Source organism: Microtus ochrogaster, unplaced genomic scaffold (genome assembly GCF_000317375.1).
Source record: "Microtus ochrogaster isolate Prairie Vole_2 unplaced genomic scaffold, MicOch1.0 UNK17, whole genome shotgun sequence".
In the NCBI taxonomy this organism is placed as follows: domain Eukaryota; kingdom Metazoa; phylum Chordata; class Mammalia; order Rodentia; family Cricetidae; genus Microtus; species Microtus ochrogaster.
In genome coordinates, this window is record NW_004949115.1 from 2,866,677 (window position 1) to 2,872,662 (window position 5,986).

Sequence of the window (5,986 nt, forward strand, 5' to 3'; positions counted from 1 at the left end):
TACCTAGGAAGCGATCTCCTGTGCCCACGTGTTGTAGAGTACTTCCCACTTTCTCTTCTGTCAGGTTTAGTGTGTTTGGACTGATATTGAGGTCTTTAATCCACTGGTCATTGATATCACCTATTGCTATTTATAGTTTCAAACTTATCAACTGTTTTCAGTGATTTGAATGAACAAATAGTAGTATCCGAGTAATCAAAATAGTCATATTCAGGTTGCAAACTAAAATTTCTTTTTTGAAAATATGGAGGAACACATGAAATACATGGTAAAGGTTATTTTTCCCCAACTTCTTAAGCCCACAACTAGAGTCTGTAGCTTGATTTCCTTATGTCATCCTTGGTGCTCCCTCTTCACCAGGCACTTTGGGAAATCTGAAGGCTCTTAGGCATTTTAACCTGGTGATCTAAGGCATTTCTTGATGTTCTGTTTCACTTTCCCCGGGGATACCAGAATCTTTATTAGGTAGTGACTATTTTATTTTATTTAAACAACATTTTTCATTTATTTTACATACCAACCAGTTTTCCCTTCCTCATCTCTCCCTGGTTCCTCCCCTTTTCTGTCTACCCCTCTCCCCATCAACTCCTCCTCCATCTCCATTCAGAAAGGGTCAGACCTCACATGGGCTTGTGCAAAACATGGCACATCAAGTTGAGACAGAACAAAGGTAATCCAGCACAGGGAACAGGTTACCAAAAGTCAGCTAAGTGTCAAGGAGAGGTCCTGCCCTCACTATTAGAAGCCTTACTAAGAGACCAAGCTACAGGATTGTCACACACATGCAGAGGGCCTATGTCGGTCCCATTCAGGTTCCTTGACTGTTGGTTCAGCGTCCATGAGCTCCCTCGAGCACAGGTCAGCTGTCTCTGTGGTTTCCCTCATCATGACCCCCCTGGCTCATATCATCCCTCCTCCCTTTCTTCTGTAAGACTTTAGGAGCTCAGTACAGTGCTTGTCTGTGGATCTCTGCCTCTGCTTCCATCAGCTACTGGATAGACTATCTTTAATGGCAACTAGGGAACTCACCCATCTGCTTAGAGTAGATGGCTAGTTCAGGCACCCTCTCCACCATTGCTTGGAATCTTAGTTGGGAAAGTACTGACACTTTTTTTTCTAATTACCTTATCTTCCAGATTCTCAAGGAAAAATTGATATATCTTTTTTTTGTAAAAGGAGCAGCAGGCTGCGTTCCCGCCTGGATCCCGGCTAGCTTACCCCCGAAATAATTACATGGAAACTGTATTCATTTAAACACTGCCTGTCCCATTATATCTAGCCTCTTATTGGCTAACTCTTACATATTCGTTTAACCCATATCTAGTAATCTGTGTATCACCATGGTGTTGTGGCTTACTGTGAAAGATTCGGCGTGTCTGACCTGGCGGCTAGCTCCATGGCGTCTGCCTGACTCTGCTTTCTTTCTCCCAGAATTCTGTTCTGTCTACTCCACCCACCTAAGGGCTGGCCTATCAAAAGGCCAAAGCAGTTTCTTTATTTGACCAATGAAAGTAACAAATGGACAGAAGACTCTCCTCCCTCATTTTTCATCTTTATCTATGTTTTCTCTATATGTTGCAAGTTCTTTCATTTTTACTTTATGCTATGTTGATACAGTATAGTATTACCTCTTTTAGATTAATAATACATCTGAATGTGTGAATTCATTTTGCTGATAGGCTCACCACTTAAGTTCCAGTTCAGCTGATCAAACCCCAGCAACAGGTCCCCAGGAAGTTGAAGGCTTCAAAAATTTGTATTCATTTCAGATGCTTATTTTACCCAAACTTCCTCCATGTTATACTTCTAAAACATGTCACTCCCAAACATGCACTATGTGTTAGATCTTGAACTGTGCTCTCATCACAATAAACTCTCTCAGCTGTTTGGGGTAGCATGGACTATTGAAACAATGACTCCAGTAAGTACTCACATCCATATCTGCAGCTTGTTGGCATCTATGAGATAGGCGGTAACTTGAGTGCTATAGCCATCTAGTTCATATTTCCCAGGCTTTATACCAGGTTTTCATTTGTTTGTTGTTGTCATTGTTGTTGTTGTTGTTGTGTGTGAACCAGTTTTGAATACAAACAGACAGACGTTATCTTTGCATGTTAGAACAATTTCCACAGGAGGAAAACTGTGTTTTGGGAATTGTATGTGTTATTATGAATATCCTGAGAGTTCAGTCATTGTGGTGTTTTGTATCTTGAGAGAACTGTACAATGGAGAAATCCTATCTTTAGAACATACCATTTTGAGGAATACTAACAATCCACTCCGTCATGAATTACTTTGATATGGAATGTGTTTTAATGCATTCCAAATTCAGAATAAGCTATTCCAGACAGCACAAGGTCTTTATCTTTTTGTACCATCTTTTTTCTGACCTCAACCATAACCTTCCATAAATCTTTAGTCTTTGCTCTATGGCAATCTCTAGAACATATGGAACTAAACAACATAATCCAGCACAAATACTGAAGGATATCACCATTCTTCACCTTTTTCTAAATAGCCAAGTTTACTTCAAGTCTCTTATGATGGGCTCAACTCAAACAAATACCGCACTACAAGCTTTACTTTGCGGAGCTTTAATTTTTATCCATACGCAAAGCAAAAAATTCCATGAATTCTAAAGCACACTGTGCCCAAGTTCCTGGTGACTGAGAATATCTTTGACATTGTTTGCATAAAAGAATGGACAGTTGTTTCCCAGTGCCTTAGCTGATGCCTACTGGTTTCACAAACAGACCACATGAATATTGACAGGATTTGGACTAATTGGGCTCACACTCACAGACTAAGATCTTGTCCTGAGCTGCAATCAATGCATTCTGTTGTTGTGGGGTATTTGTACACTGTGTAAAGATATTTCCCTGTGCTTGGTTTAATAAAAAGCTGAATGGCCAATAGCTAGGTAGGAGGTATAGGTGGGTTTTCTGGGGGGATAAAGGAAGAAGAAGAGGAATCTAGGCACAAGGAATGCCAGGAGACATGGAGAGGAAACAGGAGGTGCAAGAAAGAGGGGTAACGCCATGTGATAGAACGTAGATGAACAGAAAAGAGTTAATTTCAGTTATAAGAGCTAGTTAGGAACAAGCTGTAGGCCAAGCTTTCATAATTAATTAACAAGTCCCTGTGCCATTATTTGAGGGCTGACAGTCCTGATGAGGACGTACTTCTTGCTAATTCTTTCATATACTCCATTTTTCTCTGTATCCAAAGTACCTCCCATACAGGTCTAAATTCATTGTACTTCAGCAACAAAAAATCAACTCCTTCTTCCCTTTCAGTTGGCGCAGTTGCCCAGTTGTTAGTTCCCTTACTGTATTTCAAATGGAATTTTTAGGGTTCTTGTCTAACTCTGATGGTCTGGGCTTCTTTGAAGATAGCTTCTCACTACTTCTTTTCCTTTTTGGCCTATGTATTACTGACCATGATATATATGTGGGCTATTTTTCTGTATCATAACTTTTTTTGAAAGGCAAATGTTTTCAATAACGTAATTTACAACTTTGGAAGTAATATATTGTGACAACCTCCAAAAGGCTTGCTGGGTTTTGCTATCTATTGTTTGCTCAGTGACTTTTCTGACCAAAAACTTTAAGTCTTTCGTCTTTGTAGTATATGACCAATGAAAAACATGATCCTTCAATTTATTGGCCAAGTAGTTTTTGGAGAGCAATTTCTTTAAATGTCTAAAATCAATAAGACTCCTAGCCTTTGTCAAGGGGCTGTGTGTAGAGCTTGGGACGTGCATTGGCCCTCGAGGCAACTGCTACTTCTGTGTTAGACATCTTTCCCTACTTATACAGAGTGAGGCTCATGGTCAGCTAGGATTGAGAAGTTAGACCCCTCTTTGGGTTTTCCTGGGTAAATGAGTTATCTATAAAGATTAGGCCTTCTGCCAGACAATGGTGGCACACACCTTTAATCCCAGCACTCGGGAGGCAGAGGCAGGCAGATCTCTGTGAGTTTGAGGCCAGCCTGGTCTAAAAGAGCTAGTTCCAGGATAGGCTCCAAAGCTACAGAGAAACCCTGTCTCCAAAAACAAACACAAAAACATAACAAAGGAAAAGAAAAAAAAGAATAGGCCTTCCTAGTGAGAAATCCTTCACACATTTAGAGATTCATAAAAGGTAAAGTTCTTTAATAATATTATATGTCCAGCCAGCTTTGGCTAATGCTCAAAGAGGAGCTGGCCTCGAATATATTTTGCTAACTTATGTACACCTTTGGTATATGCGTTCCACAAACACCATCAATACTTAATTCCCTTTTGGGCCCCAGGTTAGAATTTGAACAATTTAAACAGAGACAGGTCCCAGCAAGCCTGGCCACTAGGGCAGATGGGAAACTTACACAGCAAAGACACTGCATTTGCCAGAATTATTTTAACTACGCTAAACAATTGTTGCCCAGGGTCATCTTGCCCACCTGGCGGAAGAGAACTGGGTTCTTTATGCTTCCTGATGATCTTAGCTCTGGACATGGGTTTAATGACTGGTTGTGTAAGTCTCCTTTCTCCCAGGAATGGGGCCTAAAGGTTATCATTTCCGGTGAACTGTCATTTATATCCCAGGATCCTGAAGGTTCCCTTATCTCTAACAGGCCTAGTTAGTACGCTGCTTATCTTTGGAGATGTGCTGGAGCCAGAGCTCCTTCAGCTAAGTTTCACTTGTGTGGCTCCATATTGCCTAAGCAAATTTATTAGTAAATTCTTTTTCACATTGGTTCTATTGCTTTGAGTTTCTTCTACATCAGATACTCAGCTCGGAGCAAGCACACAACCCTTATACATGCAAATGACCTTCCATATTCCAAGGATTTTGTTGATACTTAAAAAAAACAAACCTTTGAACATCTCATTCTCTGGCTTTTCATTTGAAGATTTTTGACAGCTTGTTTTTGTCCCAAGTGTTCTCACAGCCCCAGGCTGCTGCTGTGTTAAGCAATCGCTGCTGATTGTTTTTGACAATGCTTCTGGGGAAAAGGCTTTTCACACTGAATAAACTGAGTCCAGTCAAATAAAGATGGGCCTTGGGGAAGTAATTTTCCAGGGAACTTCCAGGCATGGTAATCATGGCAGTTAACTGAATATGGAACTTTGCAGAAACTGAAAACGCATGCCTGTCCCACTGGCTGTTAGGGTACTGATTTCCAAAGAGATGCAGAGATGCTTACTTCTGAAGCCTCCCATGGGGCGGAGGGAATGGCAAGTGAGAGGAACCCCAAGCTAAAAGCACAGCGCCACTCACAGTTCTCAACCAAATCCAGCAAGATTGTGAATACACACTCTTTGGAGTATTACAAATCTTCGGTTAAATTCTTAAATTTTAAACATGTGTCCTTTGACCTCTTTTGACAGAATTCTCACTGATTTTATGGGAGGAAGAATTTCCAGAAGTCTCAACCCCGCTATTTTCACTGAGAGTACCTGTCAGTTTTCAACTAAGTGGCAAAGCCACAAAAGGTATTGCAGACAGCACCCTCTGAACTTTGCAGGCAGCCTAAACCGAGCTAGGACTCCAGACAATTACACCGACTAAATATTTGTCTGCAGGAAAACTTTAATTTTCATGATATGATATTGCTTGATACTTGCAATTCTGTAATAATGAACGTTGGTCTACAATTAAAATGTGTCATAACTGAAATGATTATTTTTGTAAATAGATTCACATAAAAATGCAGGCAGTAGGGTAGAAGTATGCATAGTATATATGGCACCTTTTGCTATTTAATTCTTTTGAGTGAAATTTAAGATTGCAATTATTCCCTAGTACTTTTGCATATTGATAGCTCATGCTGTGATATCAGCATGAATAATTAAAATACTGACAATGTGATGTCTTAAAAATGACTTTTAGAACTTGAAATAAAACAGAGATGTAAAAAAACATGGATAGTTGTTTAACGATAGTTAAATAACGATAACGTTTAGTGCTTAGCCCTAAAGATGTTTGGGATAAAAGTTGAGGGG